This window comes from Camelus ferus, chromosome 35 (assembly GCF_009834535.1).
Source record: "Camelus ferus isolate YT-003-E chromosome 35, BCGSAC_Cfer_1.0, whole genome shotgun sequence".
Lineage (NCBI taxonomy): Eukaryota > Metazoa > Chordata > Mammalia > Artiodactyla > Camelidae > Camelus > Camelus ferus.
In genome coordinates, this window is record NC_045730.1 from 21,295,957 (window position 1) to 21,316,094 (window position 20,138).

General features: G+C 47.0%; 1 long non-coding RNA gene across 1 annotated transcript in view; it reads right to left on the reverse strand.

The window, feature by feature from the left end:
- Nucleotides 1-16,085, reverse strand: part of LOC116661586 — a 74,754-nt gene extending 58,669 nt beyond the window's left edge. The window contains exon 1 of the long non-coding RNA XR_004317532.1: nucleotides 15,957-16,085. This is a non-coding gene — a long non-coding RNA (uncharacterized LOC116661586). The remainder of the gene's footprint in view (nucleotides 1-15,956) is intronic.
- Between the last annotated feature and the right edge of the window lie 4,053 nt (nucleotides 16,086-20,138).

Here is a 20,138-nt window from a genome sequence, read left to right on the forward strand (position 1 = left end):
GTAGGAATGGGGGTGCCGTTCCCCACTACCACGATGAGCCCCGCCTAGCTGCGCATCAGGCAGTAGCAGGTCAGGCCCTCGCATCCCTCGGGCCACGCGCCCCTGCTTTCTGTGAGCAGGATGATGGCATCGGCTAGTGTGGTCCAGCCAGAGCATCTTAGTGGGAGAAAGTGTCTTTAGGACATTCCTTGTGCATTCAGCAGATGAACAGGACTGTGCCTGTTAGCTGTCTCTAACAGCCCCCGCGGTTGGTGAGGGGGATGAGTTGCTGAAGGAGCAAGGGTAGACTGGTGGGGAGAAGGTTCTAGAACCATCAGCAACAGTGCTGGGATGCCTGGAGGTGGGGGAAGGGGAGGAGGAGGCAGAGTGGAGAGACAAGGGGTGGATTAATCTGTATTTAATTAGGCATTTTCTGTCTTACGCAACACTCGCTCAGGATAGATGTTGGCAGCATGGACGCCGTGGAAATAGATCAGGTGCTCTCTTAAGATCTGCACGATTTCCTGTCATGCTGTGTCTCCTTCCCTTTGATCCACTCTCCTATCGATACCCACTGACCGTTGCCTGCAGGTCCAGCCCAAGTCCCCAGACCAGTCTGGCAAGCTATTTACTGATGCTGTTGGGCAGGTCCATTTGTGACCCAAAGCTGGGTCCTGGTGCCTGTGGGATGCCCCCGCCTGTCCTGTCTGGCCATCTCCAAGGAGAAGGTCATCTCCAGAGAGATGGCCAGCCCCAGAGGGCAGGGCAGTCAGCTGCAGGCAGAGCATGGCTGCGACTGGCTCTCCCGACCGCTCAGTGCTCTTCAGTTCAGTGTGTGTGCACTCCAAACAACACAGAGCAGAGAGTGGGGAGAACACAGGCATTGCGGCATTTCTGTCCAAGTTGCAAATGGAACTCTTGGCAGTGAAAGGGGAGGAATTCCCTTGAGGCATATCTTGGAAAAGGTAAAGATGGGCGGACAGAACGGCTGTATCACATTCTAAGTTAATGGAGAGGGGAGTTTAGACCACACAGCGAGAGGGTATTTGAGGTCCGTTTTAGAGGTCAAACAAAGGGAGGTACTTGGAAGGAGAAAGGCGTGGGGTCAGGAGCAAAGATGGAGGAACAATTTTCCAGCTCCTCTTTGGAGAACCCAGTCTCTGCCTCAGCGAGTTCCTACGAGGGTGGGTGATCTCTTGCCCTATAATCATTTCCCACAGAGACATTGGACACAGGATATTTTCCCTTCCAAGTATCTCGAGGGCCCGGGCTGCATCTTATAAAGGACATTGGGAAAGAGACAGGAGGAATGCTCCTGGCTGGGCCATTTTTACCATTTTCCTTTGGTTTGCAGATTGAGTCATTCCCCTGACCTTTCACGGTGTGGGGGACCCATCTCTAGGTTGGGGTTTTGCTCTCAGATGAGGAAAGATCTTTGAAGATGAAGAAGCTTGAGCAATTCCACCAACCCATCACGGGTAACTAGAGGCATTCCTGCACACAGAGCCAGTTTATTAGCAGAAAGCACGACAACCTTAATATAAAAATGCAAGTTGAACTGAGAAAAAAAAAATGAATGGGTCTGAATGCTACCTGTCTGTTTGCCTCTTCAGAATATTCTAGGAATGACATTTTGGTAGAGAAAAGTAAAATATCTCATTAAAAATTTAGTCTGCACATGAAAACTGCATTTTGTGAACAAATGATTGTCTTTCAGGGTACATTCTGTGCAGGTAGACATTTCAGCCTCCTCAGACAGAGGTGAGCTCTGCTCAGCCCTCAGTCCAGCCGCGTGTGCTGGCGGGTTCTTAATAGATGTTCTTCGGTGAGGGACTCATGCTAAATGTGCGACTACACGAGCTGGCTTTCCTGATCTTAAAACTCAGAGTTGTAATGTCGGTAATCTTCCTTCCTCCAGGCCGGATGACAAGCTGCCTAATATGGTCACGGGTGTGATAATTCTCTGGGCACCTTCAAAGGAAAGGTGTGTAGCCGGGCTCCAACCACACACACGTCGGGGAGACCGTGGACTAGAGCCAGCACACTTGAATACACGAGCCTGCCTCACTTAATTTTTCTGTTTTGCATTTGAAAAATTCAGTACCACTGTTCTAAGACCTACTTTTACCTCCTAGGAAGCCAATTAAATTTTAGGCTGGACCAATTCAAGACAAATGAATTTGGAAAGTATGATTGACACAGGAAAAAGAAGCCAAGCGTGCCTTCGGTTCCCCCAAATCACACACCCCTTGCTCAGCTGGGAGGAGCATTTGCTCGTTTAAAGATAAGGACAGCTCCCTTCCAGCGGCCCTGCAAGCGGGAGGCAGTGAGAATTTCATCGAAGGCTGTGTGACTCCGTGTTCTTGGGAGTTGTAGACGTTCCCCCCTCCCCGCGTTTTGCACGCACCCTCCTCTGTGGACGGGGCTCCTGCTTCGTCTTGGATGAATGATGTCCTTTTCTAATTAGGCAGATGCTTCCATGTGAGAGGAGGCCCGGAAGACAATGTCTGACTGAGCTTTCTTTTGTGCGTGTTGGGGGGGTGGGGTTAGTTTTGGACCTGCTAGACTTGGAATTTGGTCTCCTGATTGACTCATGTCCTAATTAAAGCCCAATTTGATTGATCCTGCCTGTGCCTTTCCGAAGGGGACACAGAACAGTGTCCCACGTTGACAGCTCGTTGGATTTGCTGGCTGTTCCTGATTCCCCGAGACGTCATGATGTTCAAACCCCCTGCCCAGAAGCCCAGCCCGCCGCGGAGTGTGTGTCTTCAGCATCCCACCTTACTCTTCGGCCTTCACTGTGCTGTCATATACACTCAGATACAGCTACAAAGCAGGGTCTTACGGACTGAATGCAGTGATATTGGTGGTTTCCATTATCTTAATAGTTTACATAAGGCAGAAAATCACTTCCAGAATCCAAGTGTGCCTATGTTGGTCTCACCCCACCCCTTTCTCTGACTTCAGCTTTGAAGGCTTGGAAAGTACTATTATCCTAAAAATTAAATTGGCTTAGTCTAATGCATACAGATGGCACTGCCTTGTGCTGGGGCCAGCTGTCACTCTCTTCCTCAAAAGAGAAAAGGGGAAAGTACGTCCCATCAGCTCACCTGCAGCATAAAACTGACGGTGGAAAGGCGAGCGCTCTGCGGAGGGCGGGAGGGGCCGTCTGGTGCCAGGTGTCTGCACGAAGCAAGACCTCCTTGTTGTGGGGAAAAAGGAGCTTTCAGGGTAACTCGTCACCCAGGTTCTTCCGAACATACTTTCAATCTTAGGAGAAAAACAACAGATTTTGTATCTCTGCTAAGGATACCATCGTTTGAAAGCTCTCACGTTTGGATAAGAGAGGCATGGCGTTTACTGAGTCACCCGGGGAGATGATCTCCTAACATTTTACATTAAATGTGCACAGAGTCTATCCATCCTCTGGCCCCAGAGTCAGCCTCTCTCCGGAGGGTCCACCCGTTTCTCCCAGAGAGTGTCGAGTCCAGTCCTCCCTTCTACCTCGAGTTCCTCTCTACCCAAAGGGTAAGGTTCTTCTTACCTTGTCATCTTAGTGTTTGCTAAATGTTTGTTAAATAAATGCATGGACTTTTATACACAGATAAAGCGTTTCCTCAACATACTCAAATAGTGTGTGCACCGTCCTGCATCCTTTATCGTTATGTAACGTCGTGTAATGTGAGCTCAGTGAAGACACCCGTCCTGGGTCTGGCTTCTCATTGAAAAAGCCTAACACATTCATAGCTTCAAATGTCACCCAAGGTTGTGCATTTTTCACTAGATAATACAAATGAGGTGAACAGAGAAATGATCACACTTCGGCTCGTGGAGGGGAGAGATGGTCACTTAGTAGGTGCCACCCCCAGCAGCTTGCTGAACAGTCTCCAAGTTTATTTTACACGTGTGCGTGGGCCCGCTTTGCTGGAACAAACTTGGCCAGAAATCTGGAGTTAGGCTTATGTCGATGCCATGGAGGAAAACTCTGTGGGCATCACAGAAATCTGTTTTGGCTATTTTTCAAGGCTGCATTGATGCCTGGGTCAATAACAGGAAAAAAAATCTGTTATTAATTACAGTCATTTGAAAGGAAGTTTTAATTGACCTCCAGCAATCTGGCTTGGCAGAGCAAAGCCTTTTACCACGCGGATTTTTGGAACCTGCCTTGGCACAAACATGATCTGCTGACCGCAGTGGGAAGGGTTTTTTGGTGGAGGCATATTCGGCTCCGTGGACGTGCTCTGCTCCAGGAAAGGTGGTGAAAAAGGATTTTTATTTTTCATGAATGGAATCCTATTTTAGAGAGTGTCCCTCTGTAAGGGAGCTGGTCCTATGGTACGGCCACAAGTCACCCGTGCGTAAACTTGGATTTCCAAATGTCAAGTTTAGCTGAAGTGACATGCTTCTGTACTTGAAGATAAATAACCATTTGGTTACAGACGGCAGGATTATGTCATTTCAGGAAATGAATTACCATCCGACCTCGCGTAGACCTGGGACGACAGCGTGCCAAGACGGGGCCGTTGCCAAGTTCCCGTCTCGTGTATGTGATTTGGACGGCATCTATCCCTCTGATTTATGATCAACCTGCTTTGATAAAACAGAATGTCTAAGTTATATTTAATTGAATGTTCGTTCCTCCTGCTTTTCCTTGAAATGTGGGTAACTTCAAAAATCCAAGGGTCTCCTGGAGGGTGGAGTCGAAAGACGCTGGTCCTTGAATGTGGACACAGGCTCACGGATGGAAGAACCAAAGAACTGAACAAATAATGAAGCGCCAACTGGGAGGCTGGACTAGTTGGTCCCCAGGATCCCCTCCTGCCCAGTGGTGCTGGTCTAACCTGTTCTAGAAGAAAAGGAAAACCCACTACACTCAAAGCCCATCCAGCACATCCACAGGAGCATTCAGGGACGACTCCCAGAGTCACTGTCTTCCCAGCGGTGTGGGCCGGGAGGTGGGCACACAGACTCTCCGATCTCTTTGCAAAGCTGTCCCAGCCTAGGTGGCCAGACGGGCAGGTGTGAGCAGAGCGTCTCCAAGATAACAAGATGTGCTCCTTGTAACCCTGCCCTACCCCGAACTCGCTCTGCACTTTGTTCAAGCCCTGCTTCCAACGTTCCTCGCAGCCTGCCTTTGGTCAGAAGTATCTGTGTCTGTCTACCCCCCTCTCAACTAGCCTCTGTCCTTTCCCAGGGCCGGAGCCAGTCTCACTCATCATTGGGCTCCTGGCGGACTCCTGGGCAGTTCTCTTAGGAGTAGAGACCCTCCAGCCACCGAAGAGGCTTTGGTTTGGCTAATGTTTCCTTAGTTTTTCTCCACCTTTCTTTAAAATTGAAATATATTCTATTGTCATCATAAGTGAATTTTTGAAACGACAACATGTCAATAGCACAAGCAGATTTGATTTTGTGCCACATAAACCTATTCCAAACCACTTCCCTGTTTCAGCTGCACCAGAGGACCTGATGGCAGGTGTTTTCTGTGTTCTCGGGTGCCATGCGTGGTCTGGCCCAGGGGAGCAGCTCAAGATGTGTTCATTTGATACACAAAAGAATTCAGATGTGCTGTATGCCAGGCATTGTGCGGGTGCTGGAGACACACATGAAACGGGACCTTTCCTGGAGGAACTCAGTTTATGAGATGCTGACGAGGGCATTGTCCGCTGAGGTCTGTGTAGAGCTTTGCTCTGCATTTGTACAGCACTTTTAATAAAAGTTGCTTTCAATTGCATGCTGTCATGTGATCTCACAGTTCAGTGAGGTTGTCAGTGCAGTGACTTATACCCCTTGTCAAAATTTTTCCTCTTTTCCTTAAATACAGATATTTTCCTATTATTTCCATGTATCTTTACTGTAAAAAATACAAATAGGAAAAAGGCAAAATCTACCTATCTCTCTCTATATATCCGTGTGTACAACCCCCCCCCCCCACACACACAAAGACACACACGTAAACACATTCTATAGTTTACTTTCAGGCCTTTTTCAGATGCCATCTTAGTTTTGATGTAAACATGGATTAATGCCCAGAGTTCCAGGCTGTGTCAGAGGCTTTGGTGAACATAAAGTCAGAGGAAGTTTCCGTTGTCAAACTTGCAATCAAGTGAGGGAGTCAAAATTGAATCAATAATTACAATGGAGACCTGCAGAAAAGGAAGCAACACTTTTTTTTTTAGAAACAGAAGGAATTTGAAGTGAGATCGGATGAGAACTGGAGGGCGGCTGGCGTTGAAGGCCATGAGAAGAGAGGGTTTCCAGGACTGGGAGGATCAACACTGACCCTGTCTCACACCACACACAAAAATCGACACCGAATGCTCACGCTGCTTCTGTCACCTGTCTATTTTGTTTTCCCATGATTACAAATGCTTTCCTTGCTACTGTCCACTTTATAAACAAAACTTTATAACTGATGGTTCTGTCTATGGTTGTAACACAACTCATGCATCTCTTGCTACATTTAAGTTGCTTCCAATTTTTCAGTATTAAAACAAATGCTATGGTGAATACAATTTATCCCCCTTTTCATTGCATATACATTTGCAGGAAAAATTGAATTTTGAATTCAAACAGTTGTTTTGCTTTTTAATTGAACAACTGATCCAATTTGATCAAATCGCCATGTTGACTGATTACCTGAATTTCATTCCAACCATTCAAGAAGTAGGCGCTGCCCCGGTCATAGTCTCAGACTCCCATTCCACCAAGAGAATGTAGTCGAGTGATAGGTAGAGGGGTCCTCAGTACTTCAGACGGGCAATTAGGTATTTTTCTGTTTTCCAAATTGAGAATAAAGTTTTCTGACTCTCTCTGGACCAGGGAATTTGCCAGATCTGATCTGTGAGGTTATTCACTCTGTAAATTAGAACTTTAGGCACAAGAATGTCTGAGTGTGTCATAGCTATTGGGAGCTATTTGAGTGATTAATGATTATGCCTTGACGAGAAATGGAAAGTAAATTTCTGGGTTAATTGTTGGAAAATCAAGATTGGTTCTGCATCCCTAAGAGGGGCACATGGGTCCAGAAATCCCAGTAAATCAGTAGAAACCTAGGTTTCAAGGATGGAAGCAGAAAATGGTGCAAGGAGGGGAAATTTATGTCAGAAGATAGACGGCTCAGATTACCAGGAAGAAATTCTCCACCGGAAGTGAGAGGAGGAGGTCCTCTTGTGGTTTCATACTGGGAGGAAAAGGGGAAAAGGAGTGAGGGTCAGCAGGAGGTTAGCATGTACTGGGAATAAAAGCTGGTTGCAGCTAGAACAGACTGAACCTTTCCTGAGAGCCTGCGAGATGCCAGACATATTAACACACTATTTCACCCTCACGATGACTATTCAAGAGAGGTGTTCTCATCAAGTAGGATTAGGCTGGGCTGCCTATAAGAGAAAATTCAAAACAAGGCTAGCTTAGCCAAGAAGTGCTTCTTGTCTCAGTTCGAGCAGTGTGAGTGAGTCAGTCCAGGGCAGATGTGGCAGCTCTGTGGTATCACAAGGGACTCAGGCACCAGCAGTTCATTTCCAATACTAGAGTGTGGCTTCATTCTTGAGATCCCAAGATGACTGCTGGAACTCCAGCCATCACATCTGAGTTCCAAGCATCAGGAAGGAGGGAACGTGAAAGAGTTTTTTTCTTCAACTACTCCTGCTTTTAAGAAGTCTTCCCTGAATGTAAGTTGGTCCAGACACTATGGAAAACAGTATGGAAATTCCTCCAAAAAATAAAAATAGAACTACCACATGATTCAGCAATCCCCCTTCTGGATATGTGGCTGAAGGAACTAAAATGACTATTTCAAAGAGGTATCTGGGGTGGGGGTGGGGGCAAAATGGGTGAAGGGAATCAAAAGGTACAAACTTCCACTAATGAAATAAGTGAGTCTTAAAGATATCCTTTCCAGCACGGCAATTATGGTTAATAATACTGTATTGCATATTTGAAAGTTACTAAGAAGGTAACTCTTATAAGTTCTTATCACAAGAAAAAGATTCTGCACCTATATGTGGCGACGGACGTTAACTAGACTTACTGTGGAGATCATTTCACAGTGCGTACAAACACTGAATCATTATGCTGCACACCTGAAACTGATAGAATATTGCTTGTCAATTATACCTTGATTAAAAAAAATCCACACTCCCAGCATTCACAACAGGCAAGGCATGGGAACAACTTAAGAGTATATCCATGGGTAATGGATAAAGAAAATGACATTTATATTATATTTTTATATTACACATTATACAGATATTATATAAGTGCCACACACACATGCAGGAATATTATTAAGTCATAAAGAAGAAGGAAACCCTGCTATTTGCAACAACCTGGATGGACCCTGAGGGCATTAGGCTAAGTCAGAAGTAAGTCAGGCAGAGAAAGACAAACACCATATGAGCTCACTTATGTGTGAACCCTAAAAACAAAAACTCATAGAAACAGAACAGACTGGTGGTTGCATCAAAGTGCCCGGGGTGGGGGTGGAAGGTGGGGGGAAATGGATGTTAATTAAAAGTACAAGCTTCACGTGTCAGATGAGTAAGTCCTGGGAAACGAATATACAGATGGTGACTATAGTTAATAACATTGTGTGCCTGAAAGTTTCTAAGGGAGTAGATCTTAAATGTTCTCACCACACATACAAAAAAAAGATAAGTATACGAGGTGATGGATGAGTTAACTGATCTCACTGGGGTGATAATTTCGCAGTATGTGTGTCACGTCATGATGCTGTACACCTTAAACTTTTATAATGTTGTATGGCAGGTATATCTTGATAAAGCTGGGGAAAAAAGTCTTCCCAGGAGTCCCACATCAATTCCCTTACATCTTACGGTCAAGTTCTAACACCTCAGGCCACCCCTAGCTGCCAAGAGAAAGTGAGTTTGTCATAAATTCACTAGGGATGGTGCTTCCCCAAATGAAAGACAAGGTTCTGACAATAAGGAGGAGTGGAGAGTGCTGGGCGGCTACCTGGCATTCCCGGACACTTCCTTCTCTTATCTTCACTGTGTCTTTGTCGAAAGCAGTGCTCAGTGCATTAGCCAAGGTCACGGTCAGGGTCAGAACACTGGCCTGCTGGCTTCAGAGCCCAGCCTCCTTTCACTAAGTGGCACCAGATCTCAATAGAAGCAGGTCTTCCCGCAGGCGGGAAGATGGCAGATCCACGAACTGCAACAGTCAGCGTTGTGCTTTGAGGCCAAGAGACTGTTACCTGGTCCTCCTCTCCCTAGGATGAAGTTACACTCTGGCCTGAGTGTCATTTTTCATCTTCAAAATACTCTTGCTTTTCAGTCTTTGGGCAACCCCACTTCTAGGAATTTCACATATGGAAATAATTAAAATGGGTGCAAAGATTTATGTGCTAGGATGTTCACTGACGCTTTATTTATAATAGTGGAAAATTAAAAACAACCAAAATACCCAACAAAGGAAATTGGTTAAATTACAGAATGCCGGGACATCCATATGGTAGAACACATTGCAACCATTAGAAATCATGTTCTTGGAGAATATTTAAGGCCACGCATGATAAAGCTCGTAAGTTATGTTAAAAAGATTAAAAATAGTTATCCCACCATCCCAGTTTTGTAATAGATGTGAACAGAGGCCAGAAAGCAGAACAAGCATCGAAATGTTTGCTGGGGCTCTTTTGTAGGCGATGGGAGGATTCATTATTTTACTTTTTATTTATGCTTTTCTGAATTTTCCAAATTTCTACCATGAATATGTATTACCTTTGTAATCAGAGAAGGCTCACAAGTGTCATTTGGAAGTATGCGTCTTCCTTAGGAAAACAGTTTTGTTATTCTCAAGTCGACTGGCTTAGACGTTTAGCATCGTCAAAGCGCTAGCATGAAGAAGGTGACAGCAGATTGACTCCAATAAATATTTATGGAGCACCAGTGGTGTGTGAGCCGACGCGCGGGGAGCCGTGGGAGTGGCAGGGGCAGGGTTTGAGGTGCAAAGAGGAAGAAGCTTTGCCCCAGAGCGGTGTCTCTTTGAGGACTCTGCCTGGAGGTCATAGTAAAGGGCCTCAGGCTGTTGTGGGCAGACGGCCATGACCTGAGACTGTGTTTAAGAACACGGTGAATGGGAAATGCAGTTATTAAAACGCACGTCTCCTCGTCCTCCACGTCAGGTGTAGGGCATCAGCAGAAGTACCGCCTGGTCTCCCCACAGGGGGCCCGAGACCCTGTCTGAGTCAGCCCAGCAACCCTCCCAAGGAAGCCGCCATCCTGACTCAGAACCACAGCAACACAAAAAGACGCCAGTGAGTGAGCCCACGAATGGGATGCAGTCAATAAAGCATCGCTATGCAGCAAGCGAACTGGTCTGTATTCCAATCCTGGTCCCACCATTTTTCAGGATTTTAGTCCCCCCCCCCCCCCAAAAAAATCAGTTTCTTCTTGGTTTGAATTGGCGGCAATGCTGAGCCCACTCTGGGTGTGAGTGCAGGGTCTGAGGACCCAGGCAGCAACTGTCCTGCGTTGAGCTCCCCCAGAATTGTTTCTTCATGGGCCTCTCTCTGCTGCATTCAGCCCTGGGATGCGAGCTTCGGGTGGCAGGTCCCCAGAACAGCTGCAGGAGAGCCTTCTCCTCCATCTGGACTTTGCCCCAGGTTCACCTTAAGGACCAAATGGTAACAATCACACCCTCTGTGCTACTGAAGGCAAGTTCACGTGCCCGCCATACCCTGAGGCCAAACAGACTGAGAGGTTGGAGTTTGGAGCAGAGAAAGCTTTACTGGGGGGCTGAGCAAGGAGGACGGGCTGGCTCTTTCCCAAGAAAACCCCTGAGCTCCCCTAAGGGTTTCAGCAAAGCCCATCTAAAGGCCAGGTGAGGGAGGGGGCGGTGTGTTGCAGGGCAGGTGACCAGCTGTGCACAATTCTCTGACTGGCTGATGTTGAGGGAACAGGGCAGTCAACACCATCAACCCCCAGGCACCAGGCACCAGGTCTGGGGGCCTCGTGCTGGCCATCATCGAGTTCATTTCTTCCCTTTGGTGGTGGTTTTGAGCATCTGAAACTCTCAGGAAATATACGTGACATACTATTACCTGGGGCCTTCAGAGACGAGCTGCAGCAGAGGACACGGGGAGGGGCCCGACCCTGGATGGCCCCACAGGGTCCCCTTGGTTACAATTCCCCCCTCTTCTTTGATCTGCTCAATGTGGAGAACACGTGATGGACGCGGAAGGGAATGATGTTTCGGTCAGAGACGTTAACCACCAACTCAGCCAAGGAACCCGGTTTTGGGGGTTGGTTTCAGTCTCCAGTCCTGTTTCCTCCTCCCCAAATCTTTCAGGGAATGGGGCAATGACCACTCCAGCTACTTCCTGCTGAAATGGGGTGCAGTCCTTTCTCAGTTTGGGGATGGACACCAACCTGAAAATATTTCCACGTTTCAAGTCCTGGATCTGAGTCCTGTAGGGTTAAGACCCCAGTCCTTCAGTCTCCACTTTTGGTGCCAACAGACCCAACTAGAAGTAGCTGGAGTGACAACCAGAACTTTAATAGATAAAATAGATCTCATTCCCTACTTCCAAAGGAATTCAGGAGACTAAGCCTGAAACCAGCCTGGACCTGGCACTTCAGGGGAGACTCACAGCCAGGCAGCCAGCTGTCTGCTTTTATCTGAGAAGGTTTTAACTTCTGATGTGGTGTTAACAGGAGCTACTGACCATTACACATCTCCTTTTTTCTACTAACATCTAATCTAAAATGATTTTATTGTCTAAAAATTTAGTAGTTACAAGAGGAGACCTTGAGGTCATAAGGTTGCAGCTGCCCTCTGCCAGCAGACACTGCTCTGAGAAGGGCTGGTGCCACCCCAAGTATGACGCAACTCAGAAAATTCGAGTTCTCAACAATACACATATGTGCCTGAAATCATGTCCACCACGGCCACCAAGGTTTACCCTGGATGTCTGAACCACAGCTGCTCCCTTTGACTTTCAAATGCATTCCCCTCCTCAAGACCAAAGCAGATGGACAATGCATGACCAAAAGGCCATAAAACAGGCTGCTCTGGTCAGGAAAGTTGAAGTTAAACTGTGTATAAGCTGATACCTCAGTATGTGCAGCTTTTCCCACCATTTCCCCTTTTGATTTCAAATCTTTCAGTATAAAGCATTGATGATCAAAATATTCATCCCTCGATGCTGGGGTGGTGGCTCCTGCCCCAGGTTCCGATCATGGCCCTCGGCGCCAGGCCTCCTTTATTTACATTTGCCTCATTTTCCACGTTGGGGGAAACTTATCAGCTGTGGTGAACAGGCTCAGAGGTGTGTTAATGGGGAGACACTTCGTAGGCCGTGCACTTTATCACCTACACACAGTTGTGACACAAGCATCAGGCATGTGCTTTTAGCAACAGACCCAGAGCAAGCGTTGTTGCACATCATGAGTAGTGATGCTCTGTGACGACTCCATCAGAGAGTTCTGTCCTCAACAGTGTTGACAACAGTGTCCGCAACAGTGTGGTTGGAAGTAAAACAATAACTTTCAATGATGATAGGGAGACAAACATCTGATAAACAACTCAATGCAAAAATGCAGATTAAAAGCCAGTCATATTCCAGACAAAATCAAAAAATTATAACCACACTCAGCTGTTTACTCAGTCCTATGTAATTAATCCTTTTTACTAACAGTTTTACAAAATCAGAGTTTTCATTAGACATTTTAAATATCCTATCCAGCTCGGCAGTATGATTTAAAAGAAATGTGTACTTGTCAGAGAGTCCTTTTTACGAATCTTACTGAAGATGAGGCAGTTTTACAAAGCGTCAGCTTAACTGTACGAATGGCAGAAGACTTAAAAAGGGAAGGTTAAAGATCTGGTTACAACGTTTCTAACAAGGAACCTTCTCACACTGCTGTGGCAGACAGCATTTTAAGATAGTCAGACCAGAACTAGAATTATGCCTAGAACAACTAGAATTATGACAGATCACATTCTGCCAGGGCGTGTCTAAATTTCAGAACCCTTGTAATTTCCAGAAAGTCTATATTAACGACATTTATCCGTACCATACAGTCAGAGGAGGCTTCTCACTCATTTGACAATGCCGTGTAAGTTAACAACCCAGCCAACCCCAGTCAGTTTAATATTTTCCTCTGAGATGACTCAGGGGTCCTCTGAAACATCCCAAAGTCAGCTGAAGTCAAAGGCACTTTGATTAGAATTTGATAGGAAGTTTGTCAACCACATCAAAAAGGTTCACACAATCTGTTATCACAAGCGTCTGTTTTCCATTCTAGTCCTGAACCAGGATTTTACTAACGAAATCCATTTACCTACTTTATTGTAATCTAATCTCAGCCCGACCGTGCACAAGACCCCTTTCTTAGGGCTCCCTCCCCACAGACTTCCCACAACTTTCTGTACCCATATTAGTTTGTCCTTTACTATTTCCCATCTAGACACAATCAACTTTAGGACAAAACTTTTTTTAAACTCAAAACATATAACCTTCTTTCCCGTTGTATACTGAAATGTTTCCTTTAGTATTTTTAGTAGCTTTAATAACATATGTGAACAAAAATACTGCAACCATATCAGTAAACAGAGAATGCTGAAACCAAGTCATCAGCCTCTGCCCCCCGCCCAGTGAAGACAAGCCTGCAGCCCGGCTCCTGCAGCCACTCACAGTGGTGCACTCTGAGCGGAATCAGAATAAATAAAGGACAAAATAATGGCCCTAGATAGCTAAATGCTTGTCAAAGGAATGAATTCAGTGAGCCCAAATGTTTGCTTCCTCCCATACATAGAAAAGCACTACATTCTTGAACTTGAGATGCCTGGTTTTCTTTAGATAACAAGTAATCTTTCATTGTTCCAGCTACCTAGTCTCTGTTGTAAAGCTCCTATATATCCCAGCTCCTCCCCTACCTCTTCAGAGCAGTTCCTCAGAGCAATCAGAGGGACTGTCATCCTGGCTCACGTCCTCCCGCCAAATAAAACAACTCTCAACTTTTAGGCTGCGTGTTTATTTCAGTCGACACATATATAAATTAGAATTCTCAACTCTAACAAACTTTAACTTCTAATCAAAACAAAGAAGTAAGCAAACATGAGCTGTCTTTCACACGAGCATGCTGCAGACCGGCAAACAGACATACCAACAATAACTTCTAGAAAACATGTGCTTTTTATAGGAAATACCTCAGTGTGACACCAGATTTACTAACAGTCCTAAACACCTTTAGTTCCTCTGTAAAGGGAAGCTGACGTTCAGTAAGTACTGTTTCAGGATCTTTTTTTTGTGTGGGAATGACCCAGCTACTCAACATGCTTCCATCATTTAACTCAAGTTAGCACAACTCTGAACTTTCAAGTTACCAAGTAGCTGGAGAGATAATTTTTAAGTAGACATTCCTAAAACAGAGTTATTTCCAATGAGTTCACCCAAAAACTCTCATTTAATTTACTTGTAAGAATTTTGTTATACCAAGTTAATTGAATTTTTTTCTTCCTGACAAACTCTGCAGTGGAAACATGAATTTACTGACCCTCAGTAAACCCAGGTACAATAAAAGCCATGCCTGTGTGGATTACAGCAACACGCTTAAGCTAGCTTTAATATCAGATATCAGTTTCACATTGCATATTTCCTAGATCACGTGAGCCTGAGATTTGTTGTCTAGTTTCCCTTAGAAGTATTTAGTTTGTAAGTACTTACTTTTAAGTCAATTAAAATAGAGCTCTTTTACATGTTAATTTTTACCTAAAGACAGAACCAGGATCTCACAGTTTTTCTGCTTGAGTTTTAAAAAACTTTTCTCCTTGAGAGCTCAGGTAGCTCATTTACAACTCAAAGGCACAGGAAGGGAAGTGCAACCTCCTCCTCTAAAGGTTTATACAAAACCCAATCATCTTGGCTACTTTCAGGGATTTTTTTCCCCCAGTTCCCAAACAGCCACTTCAGCTTAAAGAAATAACAGCAATAGACAATTATATATGTATATATACATCATTCACTCACATTCAGACGCCTCCCTTACAGCAAAACTAGGAAGCGAGAACAGGATTTGGACTCAGGTGCCGAGACGCTCACCCACCCTCCCACCAAGATAAAAGCCAAATTGCGAAAGCCCCACTTTGAAATAACAGCAGGGCCATTAGGGCCACTGGTCTCCAGATCTCAGGGAGCACAGAGGTCACACAGTGTCACAGTAAAAATATCTTCTTTCATTTATGGGAGCAAAGTGGAAGAGCTCCCCGTTTTGCAAGATACACTGAGGAGGACTACATGTAAGACGGAACACAGCTCTGATCGTCCGCAATTATTCACAGCCAATGCCATCAAACAGTAACCAAACAACAATTCAGAAGGGTCTCTCAGGGTCACAGTTCCCCAGCCCCAAAAGGGAGGTGCCTAACCAAAGCCCCGTCGGCCCATAAGGGGAGAAACCCCAACCAGTGCCCCATCAGAGCTGAAGCTGAATGAAGGACCAAGGCTAGAATGGAGAAGTCCCGCCCACCGCTCTGCCAACTACAGGCGTCTCAGCCGGCCGCTGCAAGCGCTGATGCACCCCCCCCCCCAAACACGGTCCCACAAGCAGAACATTAGACGAGGTGGAGCCCCAAGCTTCCACTTCCAGTCCCAGACGGAGGCCTGCAGCGTGGCCTGGCTCCCGAAAGAGAACGGACCCAGAGTGGCTCCCAGTGAGGCCAGAATGACTCTCTTTCAGGGTGGGCACAAGCTCAGGTGGGGCGGGTAAAATCCTCCATCCTGCACGAGCCGGAGCGGCTCACCCCGCAGTGATGCACATGAGAACACAAACAACAAACAAGCTGCCGTCGCACAGACAGACAACCAGAGGAGGTGGCGCCTAAGACTCCCCCCTCCACTCCCAGACGGAGGCCTCCGGACAGACGGGCCCAGAGAACAGACCCAGAGCAGCTGACCCCTCAGAGAGCGAGCGCAGATGGAGGCAGAGGATTCCCAGCCCGCGCAAGCCGGAGCCGCTTACCCGCAGCGACGCCGAGTGTGGACGCAGCTCTGGACGGCTCTTGTCTCCAAATAGCTTCGTGCCGGGGTGGCCGGGCCTGTCGGGGAGAGTACGCCCAGGGTCCCGGACTGGAGTGAGCTCCGGCTGCTGCTGGGGCCCAGGAAGGGGCGGCCCCCGCCGGGTTGCCCTCCCTTGGGCACAGACTCCTAAACTGGCTTAGCCAATCATTACCGAAGGCAAGTTCATGTGCCTGATGCTCAGTGAAGCCAAACTGAAACATCAGAGGTTAGAGCAGGGGAAGGTTTACTGGGGGGCTGAGCAAGGAGAACGGGGTGGCTCATGCCCAAGAAAACCCAAACTCCCCGAAGGGTTTCAGCAAAGCACATTAAGGGCCGGGCTGGGTGTGGGGTGGGTCGCAGGGTAGGTGATCACCTATGCACAGTTCTCTAATGGGTTGGCATGGAGGGAACAGGGTGGTCAGAACTGTCAACCCCCAGGTGCCAGAAGGTCTGGGGCCACGTGCTATCCATCATCAAGCAGTTAATGTCTTCCCTTTGGCGGTGGTTTTTGGCATCTGAGAAACTCAGGACCTAGGTCTGAGATCCTATGAGCTGGGTCCTTCAGAGAGGAGCTGCAGCAGAGGACCTGGGGCGGGGTCTGCCCCTGGACAGCACCACAGGGTCCTTCTGGGTGACACCTGGGGTCTCTGCTTCTCCCAGGCACTCTTCAATCCCAGCCAGCTGTGGTCGTGACCTGGGAACACCCCTTCCCTCCTGGCGTGGTCATGCGGTTTCTCCTTCTGAGCCTTTTCTAGATTTTTGCCCACAGCAGTGGTGTTTTTATGCTGTACTTTGGTACTGGGAGGGGTTTGAAAGCTCATTGCTTTGGGTAGATGATTAAATCCTGACTTGGTCAGAGACGGATGGGTCCTGCCCATGGAGAGGAGTCCTGTGGACAATGTCCTCCGTCCCACTGGGATGCGCAGCCGGGGCTGGCGGCCGGTGGGGACAGGGAGGTGGTGGGGTGGGCGCCTGCGTTATTGCTTCTGATGTTAAGGGAATAACACGTGGACACACATTTCCTTCTTTAAGGTTTTTTTTTTTAACATGATCTGGTTTCAGGAAACACCACACCTGGTCTAGGAAACCCGTCTCTTAAAATTATTCTTTAAAACAATTCAGCCAACTCTACCCTGTTCAATACCTTTTTCCTCTAAAAATAGAGCTGTTTGAGAACCTTTCCTTCCATTCTTTCTTCCAGGAAGTTAGACCGCATGCTTTCTTGGCTGGAGCAGCTCTCCTTGAGTTCTCTTTCACAGCAGACGAGCAGCTTCTAAATTGAAGTGCCTCGAAATGCAGGAAAGGTCCGGGCATTCACAGGAGGCCAGGGGGCAGGGAGGCGACATTGGAGGCTCAAATGTGGAGCATGTGCAGTGGACGGGTTGGCTGAGGGCATCCAAGCACCTGTGATGCTTTGTAATCCACACTCGCGAGCTGCAGGCAAGGGCACCATTGTACGAGCTGCCCTTTGGAGCAAACACTACACAGGGCATTCAAACGGGTATCCTGGTTACCGAGACCATCCTCTCTTCCACTCCATGGGGAAAGCACCCCACCCGGCTGTCGCGGTGCTCCACAAGTGGCACTTAGGAGGCACTTCTGCAAGGAAGCAGACCCTGATGCTTTGTTCAAGGCAAGGAGAAAGCAAAGTTTTATTTTATTTATTTATTTATTTATTTTTAAGGCAGACTCTGCTTCGGAACAGTACTAAATATTGCAAATTAAATCTTCAATGAAATAAATGTCTTCCTGTATTGTGATGCAACAGGCTATCTTCTTATGCTCAAGGGAAACGTTGCTGCCAGGGGTCCCCAGGATGCAAAGGGTGGGGCAGGCCCAGTCGGGCTTTGGCGTCTGTTACCTTCACTCACTCTCAGGAGCTATGGGATCTTGGAAAAGCGAGAGGAACTTCCCACGTCAGTTTCTTCTTCTGTAAAATGCGTTTTCATCATCTCAGCCATCTCCCCCCCGGGGGCCGGGGCTGTGCTCCACCAGTGTTTCCACCAAGAGTGCAGACCCCAGTGTCCACACCACGGGCTACAGCTCAGGTGGGCAAATGGTCCTCCTGAAAATTAACTGTCTACTGACTATGGCTGATGGCTGGGTGGATCTTTATTGGAGCAGGTAAAATGTTGCCTTGGTAGCTCAGGGATGAAAAATAAACAGCTCTCTCTATTTGACCATACTCATTTCGCGTTGTCCTTTCTCCTTGGGTCAGGGGTAATGAGCACTCAAGTCTCATGTCGTGTGTCCTAAGTCAGAGTTGGGGGAAGTGGGAGGGGGCCCCAGGAGGAGATGTTCCCAGTTCACTTGGGCAGAAAGAGCAGCACATGGCAGCCCGGCCTCCCAGCGGCTCCAGTCAGAGCACAGTGGCCGTTAGCACTTTGTTTTTTAAGCTGAGTTGCCTCTCTGTTTGTGTGGGTACTTTTGGCATGACGGCGTTCCAAAGCACTTGTTGGAGATATGGCAAACACAGCAACTGAATGAGTGGCAATAAAAAATTATCTTTCCCCGAGCAGTGTCTTAGGTTATTTGTAGAGGATATATATGCATTCGCGTTTTGCAGCTTTCTGGATGTGAAACAATCTGCGTTCTGAGCGAGCCTGCAGGAGCACGCCCCACGGGGAGAGCCGGGCAGCTCTGCTACAGATGGTTAGCATCCTCGTGGGCAGGCTGCGCCCGTGCGGCTGTGCGGTGCCAGCCACGCAGCACACCTGCCGGTTTCCTCATCAGGCAGCAGGGGAGGGAGTGTTTTCCCGCAACACATCCGTCCAAGCTGTGTTATACTTTGTGCCATGAATGGATTGCTTTGATATGAGTTTTTTTTTTTTTTTTAAAGCCATGTTACGCGAAGGGTGATAGAGCATTTTTGTTTAATTCTAAAGGAGTGGGTTGAATTACTGGAAAACTGTTGGGTGGGGACAGGACAGCACTGGAATTGTGCCTCACTAAAAAGACTAATATTTATTATACCCCGGACGTGGGTGGTCAGGTGGTTAGATGACACTGGCACCACGATCATTGGGTAAAATGGAGGGTAAATTACTTAATCCTTAGTATTTGAGTGAGTGTAATGTTTTGGCACTAGCCAGGGACACATCAGGAAATCCACAAGGGACTTTTCTAGGCACCTGTTGAAAAACCCTCCTCTCTCCACGCTGGGAGCACATAGATGCTTTGCCTGGTAGCCTGACTTCACAGAATTTGGAGAACTGGGAATTGTCCCCTCTTAATCTTGGCATGGCCCCAGGGGACGTGGGTGTAGGACCTGTCCCAGACCTGGGGGTGAAGTGAACCCCTGGCCTTGGCTGAGGGTCAACAGAGCCCTCATCCCAGGAATCTGGACTGACACTGGGAAAACCAGTTACTCTGGGTAGTCCTCACCTACAACCAAGGCGATTTAGGGAAGAAAACAACAGTGGTGAAATATTTGGGCAGCATTTTCCAAATTTGTGTCCCATAAACTGCAAGACCTAAAAGAGCAGAGGAGAGAAAAGGAGAGGGGTGTGTAGGTTCAAGTCAGTTTGGGAAATGCCGTATCCCGGGCTCGATCTCTTTTCTGAGTTCAAAATGAACACTAACAAATAAAAGCTTCCAAGAATCAAGTGTAAACAAGAAATCAGTTTTACTTTCCTGAAGGTGTATGTTCCAAACTCGTTTGGCCTTGAAATCCTTCACGTGTGTAACAACCGTGTGTCAGAATCCTAGGGCACGTTCCTTAAAAAGGACTGCACTTTGTGCTTTCCCTGAAAGGCAGGAGTAACACAAGAATATTTGCTTTCCTCTCTCTCAAACTCTTTGCCAATGCAGTAAGTTAGAGAAGGAACCTGGCAGAGGGAGGTGTAGCCACTGGAAAGGAGAAATTAAGTAATCATCATGTCCAGAAACCCCAAGGTAATCAACTGGAAAAAAATTAGATGGAAAAGTTAATACTATTTTAATGTAATTCGTCACAAAATAATTACTGAAGCCAGAAGCTTTCTCATATGCCATACAAAGTGGCCATCAGGTAAAAAATACTTTTGGAAAAAAAGATTCTACATCATAATAGCAATAAGGAAACACAACTCCTAAAAGCTGGCCTTGCAAGAAGTATCTGTGACTTGCACGAGGAAGGCAAGCAAATATTGCTGCCGAGGGTAAG